This window comes from Acinonyx jubatus, chromosome B1 (assembly GCF_027475565.1).
Source record: "Acinonyx jubatus isolate Ajub_Pintada_27869175 chromosome B1, VMU_Ajub_asm_v1.0, whole genome shotgun sequence".
In the NCBI taxonomy this organism is placed as follows: domain Eukaryota; kingdom Metazoa; phylum Chordata; class Mammalia; order Carnivora; family Felidae; genus Acinonyx; species Acinonyx jubatus.
The window spans coordinates 51,258,932-51,286,525 of record NC_069382.1 but is presented as its reverse complement, the minus strand read 5'-3'; the positions used below and the strand labels follow the sequence as shown (position 1 = coordinate 51,286,525).

The 27,594-nt window shown below is 44.2% G+C and overlaps 1 protein-coding gene across 2 annotated transcripts in view; it reads left to right on the top strand.

The window, feature by feature from the left end:
• Positions 1 to 27,594, top strand: part of FAM167A (family with sequence similarity 167 member A) — a 74,077-nt gene that overhangs the window by 3,539 nt on the left and 42,944 nt on the right. Inside the window, exons 2-3 of one of the 2 annotated variants that reach the window (XM_053216690.1) lie at positions 18,854 to 19,007; positions 19,750 to 19,865. The gene's annotated coding sequence lies outside the window, so the exon portion shown is untranslated. The remainder of the gene's footprint in view (positions 1 to 18,853; positions 19,008 to 19,749; positions 19,866 to 27,594) is intronic. The other variant, XM_053216691.1, reaches the window with a different exon arrangement.

The following is a 27,594-nucleotide window of genomic DNA, read 5'->3' as shown; positions in this document are numbered from 1 at the left end:
ACAGAGAAACGGAAATTATAAAAACAGAATCAAATGGATTTTCTAGAGCTGAAAATTACAAAAACTAATTGAAAATTCACTAGATAGGTTCACTAGCAGATCTGAGATAGCAGAAGAAGCTGTGAATTTGATGACAGAGGAATACAACTTATCCAATCCAAATAACAATCGCAAAAAGAAAGACAAAAAAAGAAAAATTAAAACAAATGAACAGAGCTTTAGAGATCTGCCAGACAATGTAAAGGGTTCAAATATAAATTTAATAGAAGCTCCAAAGGAGAGGAAAAAGAAAAAGACCCAGAAAAATTATTCGAAGGAAACATAGCTGAAAATACCTCAGTGTTAATAAATAACATTAACTTAAAGAGTTAATGCTATCATCTGAAGGCTTGTGTCTCTCCAAAATTCATATGTTGAAACCTAATGCCCAGTGCGGTGGTATTCAAAGATGGGTCGTTTGGGAAATAATCAGGTCATGAAAGTGGAGCCTCATGTAAGTTGGATAGAATCAAATTCCCTCAGTAGTATTTACCTGGAAAAGAATGAAAATTAATGCCATTATACCCCAGGAGAGCCTCTTCCTCCCTTCCACCATGTGAGGTTACAGAGAAAACATAACCACTTATGAAGTAGGCCCTCACTAGACACCAAATCTACTGGCACCTTGATCTTGGACCTCCTAGCCTGTAGAACCGTGGGAAATAAGTTTATGTTGCTTATAAGCCACCTAGTCTATGGTATTTTGTTATAACAGCCCAAACAGACAAGGACAAGCAAGAAACTGAGTGAACTAGGGGCGCCTGGGTGGCTCAGTCAGTTAAGCATCTGACTTTGGCTCAGGTCATGACCTGCACTGGGCTCTGTGCTGATAGCTCAGAGCCTGGAGTCTGCTTTAGATTCTGTGTTTCCCTCTCTCTGACCCTCCTCCGCTCGTGCTCTGTCTCTTTCTCTCTCAAAAATAAACATTAAAAAAAAAAGAAAGGAAAGAAACTGAGTGAACCTAATATAACATAAACACAAAGAGAACCACACCCAAACCTCATGGTTAAAATACAGAAAACCAAAGAAAAAAGATAGTCTTTCAAGAAAGAAGAGGAAAACTAATGCATCACATATATGTCAACAATAATACAGGGGCGCCTGGGTGGCGCAGTCGGTTAAGCGTCCGACTTCAGCCAGGTCACGATCTCGCGGTCCGTGAGTTCGAGCCCCGCGTTAGGCTCCGGGCTGATGGCTCGGAGCCTGGAGCCTGTTTCTGATTCTGTGTCTCCCTCTCTCTCTGCCCCTCCCCCGTTCATGCTCTGTCTCTCTCTGTCCCAAAAATAAATAAAAAACGTTGAAAAAAAATTAAAAAAAAAACAATAATACAACTCATGGTTTACTTCTTCTTGGAAATAATGGAGGCTGGAAGGCAGTGGAATGACATATTTAAAATGCTAAAGGAGGGGTGCCTGGGTGGTTCAGTCAGTTCAGTGTCCAACTGTTGATTTCAGCTCAGGTCACAACCCCAGAGTTGTGGAATCGAACCCTACATTGGGCTCCACGCTGAACATGGAGACTGCTTAAGACTCTCTCTCTCTTTCCCTCTGCCCCTCTCCCTCACTCATGTGCTCTCTGTCATTCTCTCTATAATAAAAAATAAATAAAAGCTAAAAAAAAAAGTTGCCACCTAAGAATTTATTATCTAATAAAACTATCTCTAAAAATGGAGGTGAAATAAATCCTTTTCCAGATGAAGAAAACTGAGAGAATTTGTTTTTATCTAACTTAAATTACAAAAAAAAAAACCTAAAAGAAATTCTTCTAGCCGAAAGAAACCAGATGGTAACCAGTTCACAAAAAGGAAATGAAAGTTACTGGGAATGGCAAGCATGAAGGTAAATAAAAAATACATATACAATAATATAAATACATATTATGTTTTCTTCTCTTAAATTTTTAAAAACACATAGGATTTTTCAAAGCAGGAATGATAACATCACTGGGGGTTTATAACACCTATACATGAATATGACAATAATAACATGGGGGGAATGAGAAATGGAGCTAGACTAATGCCAAGTTTCTTTTTTCACCAAAAAAAAAAAAAAAATCAGTTTTAATTTAAAGTAGATTGTGATAAATTGAAGACGCATATTGTAATCCCCAGGGCAGCGACCAAAGGAAAAAAATTCAAAGAAACTTAGTTAAAAGTAAATCAAGAAGTGATCTTAGCAAGTTAGCACACTAGGACATCTCAGTGTGTGTCCTTCCCGTAAAAGACAACATCCACAAAAGTATAGAGTAAAGAAATACAAACAGATGAAAATAGCACTGGGAGAAGTCTGGAATACAATGAAGAATTTGCAGCAACTCGGTGGAGCACAAATCCAAAAATGGTTGCATAGAAAAGCATAGAAAGTATTTTATCTAGACTACTCTATGCTCCAGTCTGACATAACTCAGTACCAAGAGAGGTTCCCTCAACATGACCTCCCCACATTGGGGGAAAAGAGATCAAGAGGATCCCAGCACCCCTTACCACTGCTGCAGACACTCAAAGCTTTCACCATCAAAGACTCCCACAGTATTTATTGGTGCTGCCTTCAGATGATGAAGATGCCTGGAGTTGATACTGTTGGTACTGCTGTGCCCCCCACCCAGAGAAGAAGCCACTGCTATGCCCTTCCCCACCAAGAGAACCATTGCCATACTCCCTTCCCTGAGAAGGTGCTACTGCTGTATCCCCCACTCCCCCTACCCAACAGTAACACACATGCCTCAGACCTTAGCTCAGCAGCTGCTCCATGTATAGTCGTGCCTCAGACAATGGCATGACCACTACAACAACTGTACCTGTGTCCTTGATCCCAGAGCCACGGTCAGTTGACATGTGCTTACATCTTAGACACCAGTACTCCTGCTTCAACAAGCATGTCTGCATCCCAGACCCTGGAGCTACAGTGGCCTGCACATGCTCACACACCACACCTGGCACTATGATCACTTGAATGTGCATCAGACACTGGTACCATCACTGTAGAGAGCATGACTGCACGTCAAATCCAGCACCAAGAAAGATCTTCTGGGCCACAACTTTGCCCTGTGGGGAATAAAAAGAACAGGAGGACCCCAACAACCTTTGCTAAGATGGACCCCAATACATAAAGACCTATCACCATCACTGTGAACACCTGCCACCTTGGCTGCTAAGAACCTCCACAGTCTTTGGTGATGTTGACCTCAGCTTCCAGAGCTGCACAGAGACTACACCACTGTGTCTTCTCCAGATCTGGAGCTAAAACTATGCCCCCAGAGCTGGAGCCATAGCACCTCACCCAGCCAGTTCCCTAGAACCCACCCAGAGGTGAAGTTCTTTCCCCACTAAAGCCAGTTTGTAAAGTGTGGAAGAGGTTATGGATTCCTTAAATGTGCAGACATCAACATAAGGCTCTAAGGAAAATGAAATATCAAGGAAACATGGCACGATGAAAGGAACACAAAAACTTCTTAATAACTGACCTCAAAGAAATGGAAATCTATGAATCTATGATAACAAAATAACTGTTTTAAGGAAGCTTAGAAGCTATGAGAGAATACAGACACATAACTCAGTGAAATCAGGAAAACAACACATAAATAAAATCAGAAGTTTAACAAAGAGATAGAAATCATTAAAAAGAACTCAGCAGCTGAAGAATATCATTAACAAAATGAAAAATTCAATAGACAGTGTCAACCACAGACTTGATCAAGCAAGAATAATCTGCAAACTCAAAGACTTGATAGTTTGACATTATCTAGAGAAGAAAAAGGAATACAAAAGTGAAGGAAACTTATGCAGTTTACAGTAAACTAGCAAATAAATCAATTTATGCATTATGGGATTTCTGAAAGGAGGAGAGAGAAAACTTATTTTTAAATATAGTGGCTGAAAAATTCTCAAATCTTGGGAGGAGAAAGGACATCCAGATTCATGAAGCTCAAAAGTCCCTAAGTAAGATTAACCTAAAAAGGACTACATCAAGAAATATTATAATCAAATTGTCTAAAGTCAAGGACAAAAAGAACTCTGAAAGCAGCAAGAGAAAAGAGACTCATCTCATATAAGGAAATCCCCATAAGACTATCAGTGGATTTCTTAGCAGAAATCTTGCATTCCCAGAGAGACCTGGATAATATATTTGAAGTACTGAAAGAAAACTATGCCAACCAAGAATACTATAACCAGTATAGTATCCATTAAAAGTGAAGGAGAGATAAAGTTTTTCCCAGAGAAACAAAAACTGAGAGAGTTCATCATCACTAGACATGACTTAACAATAATGCTCAGGTTCTTCAGATTGAAACAGAACATGCTAAAGAGGATTGTATCAAATGAAAAAAGCTTCTGCACAGCAAAGGAAAAAATCAATGAAGTGAAAAGACAGTCTATGGGATGGATGAAAATATTCACAAGCCATGTCTGATAAGGAATAATATCCAAAATATATAAGGAACTCATACAACTCAATAACAAAATAAAACAAAACAAGAAAACAAAAAACAAATGGGCAAAGACCTGAATAGACATTTCACAAAAGAAGACACACAAATGGCCAACAGGTACATGCAAAGGTGCTCAACTTCACTAGTCATCACAAAAATGCAAATCAAAACCACAATGAAGTATCACTTCACATTTTTTAAAATGGTTATTATCAGAGGGACTAAAGATAACAAGTTGGCAAGGATGTGGTGAAAAAGGAATCTTTGTACACTGTTGGTGAGACAGTAAATTGGTACAGGCATTATGTAAAACATTGTGGAGTTTCCTTAAAAAATAAAAAAAAATTAAATTACATTACGATCCCATTTCTGAGTGTATATCCAAAGAAAATTAAATCGGTATTTCAAAGAGATCTTCATTCCCATGTTGATTTCAGCATTAAAAAATCACAATAGCCAGGATATGGAAACAATGTGTTGAATCGATGAATGGATAAAGAAAAGTTTAATATATATTAAAAAGAAGGAAATCCTGCCATTTGTAACAACATGGTAATAAATAAATGAACAGCTAAATAAAGCTGAGGGAAAAAGTAAAGAGGTATTAAAATGGTATACCAAAAATATTTTTTCATACAAAAGCAGGCAATAAAGGATGAACAAAAGAACAAAATGGAGATGACACAAGTAGAAAACAAACAGTAAAGTCATAGCTCTAAATACAAATAATTACATCAAATATAAATGGATTAAACACTTCAATCAAAAGGCAAAGGTCATTTAAGACTGAAAAGAAATAGCAAGCTAGCTACAAAACATGCACTTTAAATTCAGACCAACATTAAAGATAGACCAACAAGTAAATTAAAAGATATAAAAATGTATATGAGCAAACAATAAATATAACTGGAATGTCTATGTTAATATCAGACAAAATAGACTTTAAGGCAGGGGCTGTCACTGACAAAAGAGGTTTAGTTTATAGTAACAAAATGTCAGTAAAGCTAGAAGATGTACAAAATTATAAACGTGTATGCACTTATACAACAACAACAACAACACCCTGAAGCGTATGAAGTAAAAACTGACAGAATGAAAAAATGTAGTGTAGGGGTGCCTGGGTGGCTCAGTAGGTTAAGTGTCCAAATCAGCTCAGGTCACAATTTCATGGTTCGTGGGTTTGAATCCTGCATTGGACTCTGTGCTCACAGCTCAGAGCCTGGAGCCTGTCTCAGATTCTGTGTCTCCCTTGCTCTCTGTCCCTTCCCCACTCACTCTCTCTCTTTCTCTCTCTCTCAAAACTAAATAAACATTTAAAAAAATTTAATGTAGTTTATAATACAAAAATTATAGTGAAAATTTTGATAGTGTTCTTTCAGGAATTGATAGAATAAGTAGAAAGAATATCAGTAAGGTTAAGATCTGAGAAATGCTATCAACTAACTCAATTTAACTGATGTGTATAAACACTCCACCCAGCAACATCAGAATACCTATTCTTTTTAAGTCAGCATGAGGCATTTATCAGGAGACTCTATGCTAGGCCATAAAACAAGCCTGCAGTGACTGTGAAAAGATTAAAATTATACAAAGTACATTCTCCAACCACAAGAGGTATTACATTAGATATCAATAATAGAAATAAATCTGGCAAATCTCCAAATATGTGGAAATTGAACAACACATTTCTAAATAACTTCAAAAAAAGAGAAATTAGAAGGGAAATTAGGAAATATCTTAAGCTGAATCAAAATTTTAAAAATGCACATCGAACTTTATGGCCACAACAAAAATTTATAGCTTTAAATGTCAACATAAGAGAAGAAAAGAAATATCTAAAATCAATGAAAAAGAAGAGTAAGTCAAATCTGATGTAAGCAGAAAATAGGAAATAATAAACATCAGAGTAGGAATCAGTGAAATAGAAGGCAAACTAACACAAAGAGAAAATCAATGAAACCAAAAGGTAGTTTTGATAAGCCTTTAGCTAGAGCAATCAGTAAAGAAAAGACCCCATTTTCAATACAGAATCTCCAGAAGATTCAGAAATTTAAAATGAGGGTAAAAGTATACTAAAGAAAAAATAATTAATGAAAGTTTACTTAAAAAGCAGTTAGACTCCACCCTCTTGCTTTTTCTGTCCTACTCAGCACACCTTGGCCTTTGCCTCTCCTCATCCCAGCAAAAGACTGGAGGTTTATTCTCTGTTGAGGTTACAGCAAAGAGACTCTGTACTGGGAAACTCCAGGCACAACTGAAGACACAACTTAAATACTGATCTTAGAGGGATTAAGTGAAAATTTGCTTACTGAAGATTGAGAACTGCCAACCTCAGCTTTCTTCCCAACGCTGTATGCAGAGCACAGGCATCCAGACCTGTGCTTCCAAGCTGGAGAGTAGAAAGGTCTTCTTTGGGTACTCTGACCAGCCCAGAGTCTAAAGATGCTATCATGAAGAGTTTTCATGGAAACATCCCAAGTCCTGTCATTCTATATTGAGAACAATCCCCCTGCCCCCACCCATGGGCTCAGTGCTTCCAAAGAGGTTTTTGGGTATACCACTCTGAAATATGAGCAACCAATCAAGAATAAGTATTTGAAAAAAAGCATCTACTCACTACATCAGACAAAAACAAAGCAAACAGGAGGGGAAAGAAAACAACTTGGAGGAAACAGAGCCTATGCAGGAAGGGGCAACTTTGAAAAGACTATTACTGATATTCTTAGAGAGTTAGCAGATAATACTGAACCATGAAACCAGAAAAAACAGGATGTTTAAAAAAAGAAGAAACAGAGACTTTAAAAATAAAAAGAGTCTTAGGAATCAACAAAGAAATGGAAGGGCTGAAAGATAAAGCTGAAGAAATCTCAGAGAAAGAAGATAGAGAAAAGTGAAAATTAAAGAACCATAAAGGAGGTCCAACTTTCAAATAACAACAAGAACAAAAACCCCACAAAGATAGAAAAATAAAACAGAAACGTGGAAATTATCAAAGAACTAGTTAAAGAAAATGTCTGAGTTGAAAGACGTAAATTTCCAGATTGAAAAGGCCCATTGAATGTTCAGCTCAGTGGATAAAGATAAACCTACACCGGCACTGCATCACAAAATCTCAGAACAATGAAGTAAAAGGAATATCCACACATTTCCAGAGAGAAAATCAGTGAACAGAGGACCAATGGCCAAAATACCTCCGGACTCCTCAAAGTAACACTAGAAGCTAGAAAGTACCATAATGTCTTCAAAATTCTAAGGGAAAGCTATTTCCAACTTAGAATTCTGTCTTAAGCCAAACTATTAATTAGTGTGAGAGTAGAATAAAGACATTTGGGGGCATGCAACACCTTAAAATGTTGATTCTCAGGTGAGGTGCAGGGAAATCTCAAGAAAACAGCTGTGAAACAGGCTTAGGAAGAAACCCATACATTTTGGAGAAGGTCAGAGGCCTCTGGGGGATTTCTCCAGTAAGGAGATATTACCATATTGCTTTGTCATGTTTGAACGTGTTGAGAAGAGATTTACACAACTAGTGACAATTAATTTGGAGGGGGCTAAATTAGTGATAAGCACATAGATAATTAAGCAAATGAAAAATCAAGTCAGTTATATCCAGGGAAAACTTAATATTGTGCTTTAAAAAAATAAGCATAGTATACTATATCTTTCAACTGTGAGTAGGGTTTATATAATCATAATACAAACAATGAATATTTATCTAATAAAAATTATTATATAGCTATACTGGAAAGATGGTGCTATAAACAGGGTGTCTCAGACAAAGAGCTAAATTTATTTCATAGTAAGAAGTAAAAAGGTCTTGTCCGAAACTGAAAAATCAAGAAATAACAGTCTAAGCATGCTTTTTGGCAAAATGGAGGTAAATGTCACACATATCAGTTGGAAATGCTAAGACTAGGAAGCAGAAAATGGCAGGCAGTTGGCAGAGGCAAAAAAAAAAAAAAAAAGGCTTTTGTTTTCATAGCAAGCCTCTCTTGAGTCTTTAAACCACATACATGTATTACCCTGATAAACACTAAAACTAGATTTTTTAAAAAGAAGAATCAAAAGAGAGATGACCCAGAACATGGGGAGGAAATGTTCTCTGCCCACAGGTGGACTAGTGCCCAGACACAAAGGGAGAATCTAGGACTGTGGCTCTGAGAAAAACTGCAGAGCACTGGATGCAAAAGGCAGCAAGGGAATGTGTTTTTTAGTAGCTATCCTGAAGTTGACCAAATTGGTAGTCTTGTCCCTAATCCTTGGGAATTCCAACAGGAAATGAACTTGTTTCAGAAATAGCTCAATTCAAAACTGGAGAGGGTTCGGGGCCTATCATAAGTGTCATAACTCCTGGGTCATAGAGAAGGTGCCTGAAACCAAATGGTCAGAAGAGCACAGAGCAGTGGCTTCCAATTTTTTTTTAGTGTGACTCAGTTTACATTACAGCTCAGTATCTAAATGGGAATAACTAAATGCAAAGTTTTACCAAAAAACACTTCTTTTTATGTGTTTTATTTTATTCTACTGTATTCTATTTTTATCTCTTCTTTCTTCTGCGTGCTTTATTCTTTTCCGAGCTATTTCATTTTTTAAAAGGCTGGTTTTGACATACTAAATTGATTCTCACTACCATTCAGTCATTGAGTCCCAAGGAGCCAAAAACACTGGCATGAAGGACCATGAAGGGACTTTTGCTAGCCTGGGAAGCAGCTGGATCCGGAGTGAAGAGCACAGGCTTTACTACCACACAGTTTGGAGCTGAAATCCCAGTTTTATAAACTTACTGGCTGTGTCACTTAACTGCCCCCAGCTACAACTTTGTCGTCTCTAAAACTAACATAACGAAACCCAGCTCTGAGGGTTCTTGAGCAGCAGATATGCAAAGTGCCTAGCCCTCAATAGGCACTCAGAAAATGTCCATTATCTTCTCTTTTAAATCAAAAGCATAATGCCCCCAAGAATGTGGGTCCTTACAAGTAAGTCCTCACATATCCCTGAAATAGCTTAAGGGTTAAGACCTTGGAATCTGGAACAAGACTACCTGGGTCAGACCCTGCCCTAGATACTTAACAGCCCCAAGAACTTCGGCAAATGTCTAACCTAGCTGGGGTTAGTTTCCTTGCCTTAAAATGGGGACAATAATAATGCCTTAGGATCTCTTAGGGTTTTGTGAGGATTCAATGAGCCAATATATACAAAGCATTGAGAATGATTCCTGACATATGAATACCATGCACATATTTACTATCATCATCATAATGACACATGAATGCTATGTAGACATTTATCATCACCACATTAACAACACTTGAAGTTTACCATCATCACCACAATTGTGTTGGCTGGGCTTATGAAACAAGTGACAGCGAGGGGGAATCCAAGTCCCCCAGGGAGGGCAGGGAGCACGAACTATTTGGAATGTCCACATTGGCACAGCTGCACTAATGGTTTGCAGCCAGACACTATATTGACTTGTCGGTCTCAAATCTTTTGAAACGCACTATAGGGATACCTAGGTGGCTCAGTCAGTTAAGTGTCCAACTCTTGGTCTTGGCTCAGGTCATGATCTCACAGTTCATGAGTTCAAGTCCCATGTTGGGACAGTGCAAAACCTGCTTGGGATTTTCTCTCTCCCCCTCTTTCTGTCTCCCCCACTTGTGCTCTTTCTCTCTCTCAAAATAAATAAATAAACTAAAAAAAAAAAACAAAAAACTGTACTTGTACCTATTTGCTTAGAAAGGCCTCTCAACCCCCTCAAACTGCCCTCCCTGCCAGGGATGAGAAAGCTGAACATGAGGTAGAATCCAATTTGGAGTAATATGCAAAAACAAGGATGGGCAGAGCCTTGATATGGTTGTTTAGGATTTTCTAAGCACTCAGATTGTCCTAGGATCTGAACTATAGTATGGATTTGGGCAGTTGGCCCACTCATCCATCAGAACCAGGCAAGAAATGAGTGGCAGATGTAGAGTATATATAAGAAAGTCATCAAAGATGTCTGCTAGGGAAAATTGAGAAGGGTTTGGAGCAAAGTTTGCACTGGTAACTTTCTCATGCCCAAAAGACAGAGGTGAGAGGACCCCCATCATTGCCTAACTACCAGGAGTGGGCAGCTGAGAGGGTTGGAAAATGTCATAATATCTGTAGTTGCCTAGCCAATGTCCACTCTCCTTCCCCCTTCTAATAAAATTCATTTTTGTGCAGGAATACTCTTCTCTCCTTCAAGTCCAAGTAATCTGAGGAAATCTGGCCCCAAACTACCCATGAACCAATCAGTATATTTCATCCCTGAGACCATAGCTATCAGTTAAATGGTGGAAATTGTTTTAAGTGGATCCAACCAGGGTGAAAAACAGAGTTCTTGCTTGGAATTATAAGATAGGAGGGCTTGACTTGAACTTCCTACTTTCACTAATTCCCCCTCTCTGTGCAATATGGGAGCTCATGGTAGCTACCTTAGGATCATAGAGGAGTAGGATTAGAGTAAAGCCAACAGTGCAGATGGAAGAGAAGAGAAGTGTAAAGAAATCAGTCCTTTTTGATGTTGTTGGCTTGCTGGATTAAACCAAGCCTGAAGTCTTCCCTACTTCAAGACTTTCCAGTTTTGCAAGACTGTAAATTCCCTCTAGTTGAGTTTTTAGTTCTTTGCAGCAGAAAGTCTTGATTGAAAAACACAACAAGCATAACAGGGGTTGCTGGGAGTGGGGGCGGGCAGGGCAGAAGTCGACACAGGATAAAGATGGCTGGCAAATGTTCAAGTCTTCATGTGATATTGTGAAATATATATTTGATCTTTGTTCCAGTTTCTAACACAGGCTCCTAAAATCCTTAGAATTTCTTAAGTGGTGAGATGACAAAGGTGTCTTTTGTTATGCTAATGAGGTGGCTTTTGGAAAACCCCTAGGTGGCCTAAGGATGGGGGCTGGTTGCCGGGGAAACCAACACGTGATTTTACAGTGTGATTACAGCTTTAGAACTTTCAGTCCCACCCTCCAAACTCTGGGGTGTGGAGAGCTGAAGATTGAGTTCAGTCACCAACGGCCAATGATTTACTTAATCATGCCTAGGTAATGAAGCCTCCTTAAAAAAAACGGAAGGACAGGCTTCTGAGAGCTTCCAGGTAGATGAAGACATGGAGATTTGGGCATGGAAGCTCCAACCCCTTTCACCTTATTGTGCCCTATGCATCTCCTCCATCTGACTGCTCTTGAGATCCTGTTGGTGATTTCCGAAAACCTCCTAAAGTCTGTATTCTGTACATTCCAGAATTCTGTGCATGGAATTAGTCCTGGGCTGAACTGCATCCTCCTCAAAATACATATGTTGAAACTCTAATATCCAGAACCTCAGAATGTGACAGTATTTGGAGACAGGGCCTTTAAGGAGGTGATTAAGTTAAGAAGAGGCCATTGAGGTGGGCCCTACTCTAATCTGACTAGTATCTTTATTAGAAATAGAAATTTAAACTCACAAAAGAGACTCAGGACATGCAAATGAACAAAGAAAAGGCCATGTGAAGACACAGGGTGAAGGTAGCCATCTGCAAGCCAAAAAGAGAGGCCTCAGAACTAAACCTGCTGACCTTCATCTTGGACTTCCAGGTTCCAGAACAATGGAGACAATAGATGTCTGTTATGTAAACAATCCAGTGTGTGGTATTTTGTTATGACAGCTCTAGCCAACCAATACAAAGTTCCATGACACTCAACTCTAGATGGCCACAGGCTAAGTGCTCCTGAGATATCCATTTAAGTTGACTACTATTGTCTAAGACAGTAGACAAAACAGTTTGGAGCAACCTGTGGATGACGTAGAAGTTGTTGTTTTTACTTTTGCTTTGGTTTTCGTTTTGTTTTGTTGACTTTTTCTAACTGCCTCTCAAAATTTCCCATCTCTCTACCTCTGGTAAGAGACATGTTCCCTAGTCACAGGGGAGGGCAACAACCCAGGGCCTGACCAGCCATAATACCTTACCTCTCTGACAACAAGGATTGGTTTTAGATCCCAGCATGGCCAACAAGAGCTCCTTGATTGCTGTATAGATAACGGTAATAACAGCTGACTTTGATTGCACCTTACTATAGCCACCTTTTTTTACACCCTTTAGTTCTCAAATAACTCTACAAGATGGTTTCTTTCACTATTCCCTGAGAGACTGAGTGACTTACCCAAAGTCACTGGGTTAGTAAAAGGCTGAGCTGAATAAATACCCAGAGAGTCTGGCCTTAGTACCCATCTCTCTGCTGAGGACACTAGGCTAGAGCCACTGGATGGGTGTTTTTCCCACAAGGCAGAACACAAAGAAGCTAGGTCCCTGAGCATGAACTGTTCTCTGCTGGACCCTTGGGTAAGTCAGAGCTCATCTGCCCTCTTGCCAAGATCCCAGACCTTGTCCTGGAGATGCGGTAAAGATCCCAACTTGGCTGACAGTCCCAGGTCCCTCCTTAATCAGCCATCCTGCCCCTCAATTGCAAATGGAGATGCCAGTATCTATTAGATAGACTGATTGTGGGCTTTAAAAGGAACTGACAGGGAAAAGGATCTCATACTGGGCAAGGAACAGATGCTCATTAGGGACCCCGTTCACTTTAGTATCAACCTGGAGCAAATGGAGCTTATCTGTACAGTTGCTAAGATGTTTCTTTATCCCAGAGTGCACTGACCTTAGCTGTGTCACCAGAACACAAACCTATAATTTCCATGCCTGATGCAAGGATAAGAGCTGCCATGTGGGGTCTTTGGGGCACCCCTTTACCAGAAGCCAGCATCCTATTTGTCTTCTAAAGTTCTCTCAGGACAAAAGGCTTTCCCCTGTCCAAGAAAGCTCCTCACATGGAGATCCTAAGGCCTCAGAGGGTTCTGAACTGCTCAAAGCCAGCCCCCAACCTAACACACCCCAACAACTTCCCAATACCTTTGGATTGGGACATTGTTCCTTTGCACCTACATGAACCCTCTCCCTATCCCCAAAAAAGAGAAGGAAAAATACACCACCAGAGAAAAAGAGGCCCAGTGTCACTGATACCTCAGTGAAAGGTAGTCTGTGGCTGCTTTCCTACTTGTCAGCTAACTGGGAAATGTGCCCAAGGGCCCAGGATGTAACTGGTGTGGATTTTGTGCCGAGAAGTGCGAACAGCCCCAGAGCCACCCATGGAGGAACTTTGGGACCAGCACTGGGATACTTGAGGCACTGGGAGAGGGGGCCAGTTAGAGGACGTTCGAAAGGGGATGGAGTGGGTGGAACATGTGTAAAGTGCCCTGGAAAGCTGCATCCACATTTCTGCTACCTCTTCACCATGTGTGAGCCCTTTGAGTCTGCTCTATAGTTCTAGGCCACACTTTGAAACAGGGTGCCCAACTGCCTTCATCTTATCCCCACTTGAGTGTCAACCTAGGATCTCAGACTTGACGTGTCCATGACCAATCTCTCAATTTTCCCTCCCAGACTTATTTCTTCCCCAATTCAATGAACCAACACTGCCATTGACTCTTACTCAATCTAAAATGCCCACTAGTCATCCTTTTGATCCCAATCAGCAAATCCTTTGGGCTCTATCTCCAATGTGATCTAGAATCTGCTCATTTATCTCCACTCCCATGGCTGTCACTTCAGCACAAGGCATCTGTGGCCTTCTCTGGCACTTTTAACTCCCCTCTCCCTAGTATTTTCCTTTGAGTCACCATTTTATTTGCTTGATGGTATTTATCAAAAGCTCAAGTTACCTTGTTCATTGGTTTATTAGGTTGCTACTGACAGTCTTTGCTCACACTAGAGTACAGATAAGCCCCACAAGAAGGGGGCTTATCTTCTCATCCATCACTGTATCCACAGCCCCTTGAACAGTCCTTAGCACATTGAAGGTGCTAGGTCATTGTTATTGAATAATTGAAGGAATCCCCATCCGGGTCTTATCCCCATTTTACAGAGTTCAGAGAAGGAAAGAGATCTGCTCAAGGCTGCAAGCTGGCAAGCAGTAACAGCAGGACTGGATTCCAGGTCTCCTGACCCACAGTCCAGTCCTCTTTTCTCTCCAACATTTCACTGCTTAGAAAACTCTTCCCAGATTTCCATTCCACAGTCCCACTAATTACTGGTTTGAGTTGAGAGCAGATGTTCTGGGAGCTTCAAACCCTGAAGGCTGAGCTGCCACAAATCAAACTTTCTCAGTAGTTTAGAGAGGTCAGCAACATCTCCAGCTTGGCAACTCTAGGCCTTCCCCAGACCACCCCTGGAGGCCGCCAGGCCTGCTGGGGGCCCACTGCTGGTGAGTCATGGCTGAGTCAGTGGAAGCTCTTTCAGGGATGAGTGCCCAGAAGGGTCCTGGCCTCTCGCAGGGCAGTAGCAGAAGCTGAGACTGAGACAGGCAACTCCGTGGAATACAGACCAAGCCCCAGAAGCATGGAGAAACAGGCCACTGCTGGGGCTGAGGCTTGGGAGACACAGTGGCTATAGGGGATGGAATCTGGGGAATTCTCCCCATTGAGGTGGGAGAGGCCCCCACACAACTTGGGAACCTTCTAACTCACTGGGATCAGGCCCCAAATAGCTCCTACCACTATCTGAAATGCTTTAACTTTTCACTTATATCACCAAAAATCTTTTCATTTATATTACAAAAAAAAAAAAAAAAAAAAAGGACTGAAGTCTAAGTAAAAAGATACACATCAACAATACACTAAAATAAAACATTTTAAAAGCAGATGAGGGAAGAATGAGTCAAAGGATAGAATGAGTAGAAAAGTAAGACAGAGCCAAGAATGAAGACAGTAGGCCCAAAGCCTGCTATGAAGTCCTCTCTACTTGCTAAGGAGGGCCACACACCTGGCTCTGAGTTTTCTAGAACCCAGAGTGAAGAGGGCCCAGAATAAAGAGCACCACAGCTCAAGAATCACAATGTCCAAAAGAGAAAAACAAATCAGTTGCTGAAAGAACCTCAGTTCTTCTGAGGCTGAGGTTACAAATAGTCCATTCATGCTCTGGAGTTATCCAGCGGGTCCCCTTGGGGAAGGAGGGGGCAATGGGACACTATGTCATGTAGGACATAACTCCTCAGTGCTCCTCACAAAATCTCAGGGATGAGGCTGTTTTCTGCAGTGCACCATGGTCAGTTCAGGTCACATCAAAGAGTGGCAAGGCCGAGGAAAACAAAACAGGCAGAGTAATCAACAGAATCCCATCTGAAGCCCCTTTCAGCCTTCGGTACTGGGTGAGACAGGGCATGGACAAATCATTTTAACTCTTTGGGCATCAATTTCCTCATCTTTAAAAAGAGAATAATAGGGGTGCCTGGGTGGCGCAGTCGGTTGAGCGTCCGACTTCAGCCAGGTCACGATCTCGCGGTCTATGAGTTCGAGCCCCGCGTCGGGCTCTGGGCTGATGGCTCAGAGCCTGGAACCTGTTTCCGATTCTGTGTCTCCCTCTCTCTCTGCCCCTCCCCCGTTCATGCTCTGTCTCTCTCTGTCCCAAAAATAATAAATAAACGTTGAAAAAAAATTAAAAAAAAAAAGAGAATAATAATTACCTTCACAGAATTTCTATGAGGATTAGCAAACTAATATTGGCCCTGTAATGGGCTAAATGTTTGTTCCCCACCCCTACCCCCCCACACACAAATTCATATGTTGAAATCCTAACCTCCAAAGAGATGGTGTTTGGATATGGAAGCTTTGGGAGATGATTAGGCAAGAGGGTGGAGCTCTCATGAATGGGATTAGTGCCCTTATAATAAGAAACAAGAGAGAGATCATTTCTGTCTCCATCAAATGAGGACATAAAAAGAAGGTGGTCACCTACAAACCAGGAAGAAAGCTCTCAATAGACACCAGATCTACACCACTTTGTCCTTGGACTTCACAGCATCTAGAGCTGTGAGAAATAAATGTTTGTTGTTAAGCCATCCAATCTATGGTATTCTGTTATAGCATCCCAGAATGACAGACAGATACCAATATATAATAAAGCTATAATAATTAAAATAGTGCAGTATTGACTGATCCAGGAATAGACAACTTGATCAGTAGAACTGAGTAGGATAATCTGTGCATATGTGAACATAAAATATATTAAAATGTTGGCATTTAAACCAGTGGGAAGAGGATAAATGATTCAATAAATTATGGAGTATTTGGGCATCCATATAGGAAAAAAATATATATGCTCAACCTCAGAGGCAACCACAGAAACAAAAAGTAAAAGCAAGATACCATTCTTCCATATCATTGAAAATATCAGACAATATCAGGAGCTGGCTTGGTTAATGGGTAAATGGGTCCTACCAGTTGGGATGCAAAAGACTACATCTCCATATGGAGGGGAATCTGTTAGTATATAGCAAAAAGGAAAAAAGCTTAGTCCCCCACAATTTCACCCCCAGGAACCTATGTTGGAGAAGCACAGGTAGATGAGGATGATACTGCCCTCCTGTGACTGGGAACAATGGAAATATATCCATCAGGAAGGGAGTGGATCCAAGTGGCTCAGATCAATCTATATTAGCGTCAAATCCTATTGGGGAGGTAAAAGGTAAATGGAGTCAGTGGCTCTTGAAATTCGCTCTGATATACAAGCGCTTTAGGTTATAAGCATTTCTGGAACGAATCATGCTCACAAACCAAGGTTTTACTGTACTCTCTCCACCTCCCAGAGGTCTGAGCCCCTCTTTCTGTGGCCACTGCTCCTCCAACCTACCTCAGAAAGGCCTTTAACCTCCCAGACCACTCTGCTTCCTTCAGGATCTGCTCGGTTCCCAGTGCCACTCAAGTTAGAGAATGCATCGCACAGAGAAGCATGGGTGGCTCAGTCAGTTAAGCGTCCAACTCTTGATTTCAGCTCAGGTCATGATCTCACGGTTCGTGGCATCAAGCCCTGTGTTGGGTCCCACTCCACACTGACACCATGCAGCCTGCATGGCTTCTCTCTATCCCTCTCTCTTTGCTCCTCCCCTGCGTGGGCTCTCTTCTCTCAAAATAAATAAACTTAAAAGAAAAAAAGAACGCGGGGTGCCTGGGTGGCTCAGTCGGTTGGGCATCCGACTTTGGCTCAGGTCATGATCTCGGCGGTTTTTGAGTTCTAGCCCCGCATCAGGCTCTGTGCTGACAGCTCAGAGCCTAGAGCCTATTTCAGATTCTGTGTCTCCCCCTCTCTCTGCTCCTCCCCTGCTCATGCTCTGTGTTTCTCTGTCTCTCAATAATAAATAAACATTAAAAATTTTTTTTAAAATAACAGGGAAGAGATCCTTCCCTGTCTTTCTGTAAGTCAGAGTGGGTGAGGCAGGTGATGGCCAGGCCACGCCTGAAGTGAACTAAGGGAGTCCCATCAAGCTCATTTCCAGGTGGGAGAGGACAAATGTCCTAGCTTTCAAACCACCCACCCCATAGCCAGCTGCCCATCCAGAACATTCCTGGCATTCCTGATTTAGCTCATTTCCCTCCTATAAGAATATATGCTCGTTCATTCATTCATTTGTTCACTTAGACAAGCATCACTGATTAGGGGCCCATCAAATTTCAGCCCTGTCCCAGGCACTGGGAACAGAAGTAGGACACCATCCTTCACGTCACAGGGTTTGGAATCTAGTAGGAGAGACAGACAAGAGACCAGTGACCTCCCAGTGAAGTGTTAAATAGCTGTTTGCCTCGGGGGACAGGGAAGCATAGATGAGGGGCACCAATTCCAGTTAGAGGAGTGGCTACTTGGAGAAGGGGAGAGAGAGACAGGATTAATACCCTTGGGGAAAGATTGGAAAACCTATGTATTCTAGGATCTGCAAATAGGTACATCTGAACAGATTTATTAAACATTTATTAAACATCTCTACTCCCTTCTAACACTTAAGGTAGATCACACAAGTATAAATAGCCCAGAACCTCATATTTTGCAGGTGCAGGATATATTTGCATAGACATGTTTATATGTGAGTGGGCTTTAAAAATCTTGGTTCTGGGGCGCCTGAGTGGCTCAGTCAGTTGAACATCCAACTTTGGCTCAGGTCATAATCTCACGGTTCACGAGTTCGAGCCCCACATCGGGCTCACTGCTGTCAACTTGTCAGTGCAGAGCCTGGAGCCTGCTTCAGATACTGTGTCTACCTCTCTCTCCGCCCCTCCCCTACTTGCACTCTGTCTCTCTCTGTCTCTCAAAAATAAATAAACGTTGAAAAAATTTTAAAATCTGATGGCAAGAAATCTTTTGTAAAGACATAGTTCAGAAGTACTATGACGTTTAAAGTTTGGTTCTTATTTTAAACTTGAGACTCTGAGATTGCACAGGCCTGAGTCCTTTGCACAGCTGGACTTCAGGGTAAGAAGGGCCAGTGAGGGGTGGGATGGGGTTGAGAGGATTCTGTGCAGTCGCTCTAAGCTGCGCTTCTCTCCCTACTGCCAACAGGTCATTTTTCCCCCTTGGTAAAATTCAAAGAGAATCCAACTCTTCAGCACCATAAGCCCTGACTTGCAAGGATGCAGAAATGCCTATGTAGGGAACTGGCTCTGGAAATGGAGGTCAGGTTCAAGGAGAACAGAGTGGGTCCTACAGAGAGAAGGTATGTTGAGGCTGTCTTGAGGTGGGGTACACCATGGGTAAGGCTTCGCTGCACAACTCTTGGCCCAGGCTGACCCGGCCCTTCCTACAACAGTTAGACTACCTGGGCCTGCATGGACCAAGACCTTCATCGGAGGGGCAAGGGGGAAAATCAGGAGGAAGTTCATTAGTTCATTAGTTCATTCTGGCTGTGTTGTGTTCACTTACACAGGCTCCTGACTCCAGAAGACCAGGCCACTGAGGAAGAAAGTGTCCCACTGTCTTAGTTTTTTGGGCTGCTCTAACAAAATACCCGACTGGGTGGCTTATAAACGACAGAAATTTATTTCTTACAGTTCTGGAGGCTGGGAGTCTAAGATCAAGGCAGTAACAGATTGGGTATCTGATGAGAGCCCACTTCTTGGTTCATAGCTGGTCGTCTTCCCACTGTGTCCCTACATGGCAGGTGCAGAGAGGGAGCTCTCTGGGGTCTCTATAAGGACACTAATCCCATTCGTGAGGGCTCCACCCTCATGACCTAATTACCTCCCAAGGCCCACCTCCTCATACCATCACAGTTGCAACATAATGAATTTTGGGGGGACACATGCAGACCGTAGTACCATTCTGAACATCTTCCTTTTCTTTACCTCCTCTCTCCTTCTCCTTCTCTCCCTCCCCCTCTCTCTCTTCCCCCTCCCTCCTTCCTTCCTCCCTCCTCCTGTTTCTCTGTCTCTCTCTTATTCTGTCTTTCCTTCTTGCAGCTTATGACATCATCACAACCAACCATAGTCAAGGAGGGCTGATTCTGTTTGCGAAACATTTTGAGCCGATCATGAAACATTAACCTGAAAGTGATTTATCAGGGGATCCTGCAGAGGTGATTTCTCTGTGTTCATCCATCTGTCAGTTGCACCTTGGCCTTCTCCCATCCCTGAGTGCAGTATAAGCCCATCTTTGTGTGCTATTCTGTCTCCACTGCCAGTTCTCTCTGTGAATCAGGAGCAGTCCTAGTCATGAGATGTTAGCAGAATGGCAGCTGACCATGCCGAGCTCAAGCTTGCTACCTACATTCCCCACCAGAAAGTGCTCTGAATCTGTGCCTAAAACCCGTGGCCCAACCACGGGGCATATTTGTCTGCCCCATGCTCCGTCCTATTTTCCTGGTGTCAGATTCCAAACAGAGCTAACTCATGTGCAAAGACAAACAAGGCAGCTAAGATATTCAGGAGTACTGCCAGCCTGGTTGTTTAACATTTGCTCACGCTGTGCGTTAGACTACGAAGAGCAAAAGGCACACCTCGTTTCAGATGGTACACAGTCAAAGAATCAGTTGGCACACAGACAACAGAAGAAACATCATATATTAGGTGCCTACTCTGTGCCAAATGTTATGTCAGGCATTTTATAGGCGTTAATTCTAATCTTCATACTAACCCACTGTGGAAGATACTGTTACCCCCAATGTGTAAGTGAGAAACTGAGGCTCGGAAGCCCAACCACAAGTGACAGAGTCAGGACTAGACCCAAGGTCCCCGAAGCCTGAAGTGTGCACTACAATATACTTCCTTCCAACCTCACTGGTCAGGATGGGGTGCAAGAAAAAGTGTGTATCCCACTTGCTTTAGCATCTATGGGGACAGCTGGTTTGAACTGATGTTAGGAAAGCAGTGAAGTATAAGGGGGATTCTGTCCCCAAGTAGGGAGTTCTGTCTTCTGGCTAGGACTCCTGGAAAAGGGGCTGAATATGAAGATCCACAGACAGGCTTCTCCTAGAATCCCTCCCCAGTGCTCTGTGACAGATGACCAGGACTCTGTTATCTTTTGTGACCAGGTCTTGATCTGCCTGTAAAACCCATGCTTATGGCCTAGGTTTTCTTAGTGATAGAATGATTAAGTTGGACTTCATGCCTGTGTGTGACAACATCTCCTCCTGACACCCACCCCTGACCTCTGGTATCATCAGATGTTGGCTGATGGAAATGAGAAGAATAAACTCAATTAGCAGTAGCTGTTGGATTGGCCTCTAGGAGCGCTGTTCAGTTTGTGAAGCAATTGGGCATCTCTGTGCTCTCTTCCTTAGAGGGAGAGTTCTATGGCAGGCTCTAGGGACTTCTTCATCCTGCCTGTGGCTCTGTGACCACCTCACTACCCACCCCACCCCCAACTGGTTTAAAGCAGGGCAGAGAATAAGCAGGCTCTCCTCCAGGATATGGGGGTACAGCTGTTCATGTATGTCTTACCTGCTAGCTCTCATCCCAGCCTCTGTCTAGCTGGCTTTGACCTCTTACTGGCCCAGTATCTGCCAGACCCTCCCACTTCGCAGTTTCTGGTCCTGCTCCCTGCCACTGCCCAGCATGACAGATGGGTAGGAAGTATCATGGAATCATGGGTCAGAAGATGCCAGAGCTTGAACCCCTCATTTTGGTGAGAAGGAAACCAACCAAGGGGGAAAGTGATTTGACACAGGTCTAATTTGCCACGGAGCCAGGATGAGAACCTGGCTCTCCTGGTTCTTTTCCAGGGCTCTTTCGATCATTCAAAGGAACCAGGCTCGTTGGGTGAGGTAATGCTTCGAAGAATCTAGAAAGCTCTCCCCTACCCATCAGGGCTGTTTCACTGCCATCATTAGTGGAATCATTTCTGGTTTCCATCAAATGCTGCCCATGCCCAGGGATGCCTTCTTCCATTGTCACTAGAATGTGCTGGTTCTGCACCTGGAAATACTCTCTGCAGCATCTTCTAGATGATGATTCTTACAAGTGTCCAAAAGATAAAGGGACAAACTCTGCAGGAGATACCGTGATTCCACGATGGGGGAGAGAGTACTCCCAACAGCAGTGGCTCCTGTTTGAGTGCAGGATGCAATTTGCTTTGCATCTTAAACCAGAGAGGTAGCCCTGTAATCAGGCCCACTGCTAACATTTGAGAGGTCCAAAGCAAATGTATAAATGGAGGCCCACATGCCATGTGTCTAAACATTTGAGAGTTATAAACCAGGCTAACAAACTGTTAGATAATATTTGTTCTTTCCTCTTGCCTTGACAAATGTACCTTTATAACAACCTCAAAGGCAGGTTCTAATTCTACACCCTTGGATTCCTGGAACAAGGTGGGCTGGGGGCTGGGGGCTGCCCACCCATGGCCCTCCCTCTTTCTTTTCCTACATGAGGGCCCTTATGCTTAAGCAGGGGACACTGCAACCCTCTCCCACATTCCATAGACCAGGAAAGAGGCCTGCACAGACTCAAATTTGGGCAGGAAATTCCTGGGTCCTGGATACTTAGAGCTCTGAGTAGAAGGGAAGGTGTGGACCTTGAGAGGGCATGTCCCTGGCCCCATGGCCACCTTACTTGGAGCAGGTCCAGAGCAGGGCTCTCTAAAGCACATGATCCAAGGCAGGCCCTCTTGCCCACTATAAGGACAGGACTATTAAAATTATTTCCATTTTAGGGGCACCTGGGTGGCTCAGTCAGTTAAGCGTCTGACTCTTGGTTTTGACTCAGGTCATGATTTTGTGATTCATGAGTTCGACCCCCACATCGGGCTCTGCACTGATAGCACAGAGCCTGCTTGGGATTCTCTGTCTCCCTCTCTCTGCCCTTCCCCCACTCACCCTCTCTCTGTCTCTGTCTCTCAAAAATAAATAAATAAACATTAAAAAAATATTTCAATATTGTAGATGAAGGAAGTGCCGCTCAGAAAACTTGAGTGACTTTTTACAGGCACACATCAGCAACCAGAAAATCCAGGGCTTGAACCTGACTCTGCCTGCTTCCAGACACCTGCTGTTCCCCTTCACCACGCTCCTTTCCCCACCACCCATCCTCACCCGGGAAAGGCAGTGAGCCACTCCCTGCCATGGGTCTAGACTTTCATGGCCTCTTAGCACCAGTAAAATGGAAACAACCTCTTTATTGGTATCCTTGCCTCCTGCCTTGTCCCCACATCCATCCAGTCTCTCTGAGATATAAAAGCCAGGACATGCTCCCTTCTTAACCTCTTGCCTTCAGGATCACATCCAAAGGCCTTATCTGGCCCATCATGCCCTTTTGTAGTCTGCTCAAGTGCATTCCTGTCCGGTCCACACTATTCCCTCTCTTGCCTCACTCCACCTCCGGCCTCCCCCAAACCTCTCCCACCCAGCTCCCACTCATCTTGCTCATCTGGGCTTAGATGACAGCCATCAGCTCCCTGACTCCAGTTCTCAGGTCAATGCTTTGCTAATTACCGGCCTACACTAATGAGCTGCAGGTGCTGTACCCCGGTGCCTAGCACCAGGTGACACGGTGAGCTGCCCACATATGCTCATTGAACTAATGAGTTCCCCACAAGAGGGGAAGCTGGTCTCCATCTCCCTCCCGTGCTTCAGCCTGAATGATCCCCTCCTGAGGGATACGGGCAGGAAGAAGCCATTATTGTTGCTAGCACCAATGCCAAATGACCAACGCTTCCTGGATCCTCTTGAAACCCTGGGCCCCTGGCTGGAAAAGTCTCTCCTAAAGGCCAGTGGTGGAGCCTAGTGGACTCTGGCTCACGCCTACAAATCCTAATTGCTCCCTGGAGGAGAGTGTCCTCCGTGCACCTCGGCCAAACAAATTTCTTCCTTCCTTCCTGCTCTCATTCAGTGAACGGGCACCAAATTTCAATCACCAAGAGGGATACATAGGAGCCTCAGACAATGGAGTTTGCCCTGGAGTAGCTTAGAAACTCCAGTGGGAACCGGTGAGACTAATTTAGATAAAGCTTTGTGATGTGGGAGGGCCAAGAAGGCAGAGGCCCTGCCCAGCTGTGCAATCTGTACAGTCCCTTGGGGGAAAGGCGAGGCCTGGCGATGGTCCGGATCTGGCCCAGCACCTCCACCCTGTCACCTCCCTGGTGTCGTCTCCCACAGCCCTTGTGACCCTCCCCCATCACTGCACTCCAGCGTGAAGCCCCCTTGCTCTTCCTTGACTGTGTCAGACATGTTTGCTCAGCAGGCACCTTTGCCCTGGCTGTTCCCTCTACTAGTTCCCCAGATACCTCATGACCAACCCCCTCATCTCCTTCAAATCTTTCTTCTAAAGTTACCTTATTTGGGCACCTGGATGTCTCAGTCAGTTAAGCGTCCAGCTCTTGATTTCAGCTCAGGTCATGATCTCGTGACTCAATGAGTTCGGCCCCGCATTGGGCTCTGTGCTGGTGGTATGGAGCCTGCTTGAGATTCTCTCCCTTTCTCTCTCTGCCCCTCCCCAGCTCGTGCTTTCTGTCTCTCAAAATAAATAAGTAAACATCAGAAAAAATAAATAAATCAAGTTACCTTATTAATGAAGTCATCCCTGTGTGCTGCGATCGGCTGTGGTCACTGAGGCGGCCTTGCCGTTTGCGTCCAGGGACTGGTGCAGTGGCATGAAGTGCCCTAGGCTGGGGTCAGATCATTCTGGGAGCCCTGCCACTACCTGCTGTGTGACTTTGAGTAAGTCCCCTAACCTTTCCAAGCTTGGCACCCTCGCAGGTAAGAGGGAGACTATTTCTTGACCCCCTTATTGCACAGGTTTTCTGTAAAAACAGGAGAGATGTCATCTCACCCATTCTGGGACTGCTGGAAAGGAAGCTGCTCGATAACCTGTAAAGTGCTCTGCTAATGTCAGCGAGGCTGCTGTCCACCAACACACACACTCGCCAAGGCGATGCAGACTTCCCACACATCATTACGCCTTGCCCCTTGAAGGTCAAATTGGATACCTGGACCGACCCACAAGGCAGCCCTAGACCCAGCGTGCTGTCTCAGAGTCCGGACTCGTCCTCCCAGGCTTGGCCCAGTGTTCCCTAGTCCGCATGGCCAACTGGAGGGGAAGAGCCCCCAGATGGCCCTGCTGCTCTGGGCCATGGGGATCCCCCGCCCATCACTGGACTCCAGCCCAGCCCCACAGGACCCCACATAAAAGGCATGAAAGGCCATGCAGAGCAGGAGACACCGGGTACCCCGAACACAGGACCATTTTTAGTCTGTAGTAATATTTCCTGATGTTGCCATTCACAAAAACTATGCACTGCAGCCAACAAAGAAAATTAATGCAAGTGTATAGAAGATATTTGAAAGCCTGTTTTTTCTACCACCCAGAGATAACCACAGCCAGTATATGCATATGTCCTCCCAGTCTTTTTTTTTTCCTACACATATAAAAAAACTAGACATTAGATATTAGAATTAAAGCTTTCATAATGTCTCATTTACTTAGACATTTGGTACTCCTATCGTATTTACTTGGCGTGAAATCAGCAGCATTTTCCCACATCAGTATATTTTTTGAAAATATTTTTGTATGCCTACTTACTACCCTATGCTGGAGCTCTACACATAAACTCGTTTGACCACCACATATGGTTAGACATTAGGGTTAAGACTCTTCCAACAGAGACCTGGTTCCTTCTCCTTCTCCTCTCTCCCCACTCACTGACTGTCCTGGTCTTCAGCACTGACTGACCACCCTCCTGCCCAGGCATGTGCCAGGCAGAGTGGGAGGCACAGGGGAAAGACCCCATCCCTGCCCCGGACAGGCTGCCTGTGTACGTGAAGACAGAAACAGTGCACTCACAAAAAAGCAGAACAGGAGCCCCATGCCGAATGACGGGTTGATAGGGTGAAGAAAGTTGAAAGCATTTCCAGATGGGATGGGATGGCTCCACCAAGAAGACATCGGAGCACTTATCACATGCCGGGGCCAGAATACACTGGCGGCCAACAGGGCAGATGATCAGTATCCAGTACAGGGCCGTGTGGTCAGGTCCGGCCAGCCCAAGAGAATGCTGAGTCTGGACCAAGCCGTCTCCCTGCAAACATGGTTCCTGCCCCTTTGAGCCTACAGCCTCAGAAGGAGAGAGATATTAATCAAATAACTTCACAAATAAAGATCACATTTCCACAAGGGAGAGGTAGGTAGGGCTAGAGGACATGTAACCTGGGGCTCCCTCGGGAGGCAGAAGTGTGGCCAGCCCCATGTGGAAAGAGCAGGTGCAGAGAAGGACCTGGAAGAGTGTCTGGAGAGCAGAGCAGCAACACAGGATGGACCCCAAGGGGTGGGCAGAGCCAGGCCCGGTGGGCCATGCTGGGCTTTAATCTTGGGAGGAATGGGGGTTGTTGGAGGGCTGTAAGCAGGGAGGAGTGGGGCTTGGATTTCCCTTTGGAAGAGTTTGCTCCGGCTGTGGATGAGTAACTGGCCAAGGGGTGGGGGCAAGAGTAGACACAGCACAACCGGTTAAGAGGCCTGCTGCAGGAGCTGGGGCAAGCTGATGGCGACCTGCGCCAGGGTAATGGCCAAGGGGATGGGAAGAAAGGGAAGGACCGGATTGATATCTCTAGGATCAAGAGGTTGGGTCGATGACAGGACTCTCCTAAAAAATGCCCATTCAAATACACTTGCTAGCTTAGAAGCATGAACCTGTGAGCATGGTGCTCGCATTAGCAGGACGTCTCTGTGGACAAAGTCCCTCTGCAGACATCCTAGCGAAGGCAGATAGGAAGAAGTGGGATGGAGCCCAGATGGGGAACCACAATGAAGGACAGAGCACCAGGGGGCAGCACCAGGGGCTGGGCATCTGTGGGGACTGAGTCGTCCCAAGCAGCCCAGCCCATGGGACCTGGGGCAAGTCACTGTGCAGCCCCACACCTCTGTGCGTGGGCACATCTGTCCATGGAGGAAACAACACCCGCCTTGCACCCCCCGTATGAGTGTGATGGCAGATTAGATCACTTTGGAGGATCCTGCCAACCTCAAGTGTCTTAGGAAGTCTTAGGAAAGGAACTTGGCCATGTCCCAGACTGCCCTAAGAATGAAGCCAACTTCCAGTAATCAGCCCTGAGGTCAGGGGTTCCAGAAGGAAGTGGAGCCCTTCCACTCTGGACTAGAGCCCTGTGTCTCCAGTCAGGACTGACCCCAAAGGCCAGGATGGGGCAGCCGAGCTGCTGTCCTGTATGTGTTGTAGGTGCCTGGACCTGTAGACTCTGGTGGAGCACAGACTGGTTCTTAGACCATAACTCTTTCCAGTGGTTGACAGGGCACATAGTAGTTAGTACGTGTCATCAGGCACCCTGTGGTTTGTGGGGAAAACACGTGCTCTGGGGCAGGTCTGGGAGACAGACCTGGAAGACGTCTGTTTCTACTTAACCTCTGGTTTGTACTTAGCCTCTCTGAGCCTCAGTTTTCTCACCCGTAAGCTGGAAATGCCCACATCTGTCCTGCAGAGTCGCTGTGACGGTGTGGCGTAGGTTAGGTCCTCAGTAACGGGATTTGCTGCTGGTAGTCTGAACTCAAGCCGCCTGTGGATGGGGTGTAGGCTCTAGGCTCGCTCAGGCCCGCTGGAAGGTCGTTCGTTCTCTTGCCCCCTCCACGCACGCAAACTGCTGACACTGGCAAAGCCACGTTGCCATGCTTAGGGGAAAAACTGCTTTGGTTTCGGCTTTAATAATAATAATAATAATAATAATAATAATAATAATAATAATAATAATGGATATTTGGGTTTGGTTTCGTCTAGGCTTTGGCAAACGCCTGTGGTTTGTTTCTACTTGCGGCTGGGCGGCGGCTCTGGTTCAGGTCCCGGCGGGGACCGAGCAACTGGAAGGGCTT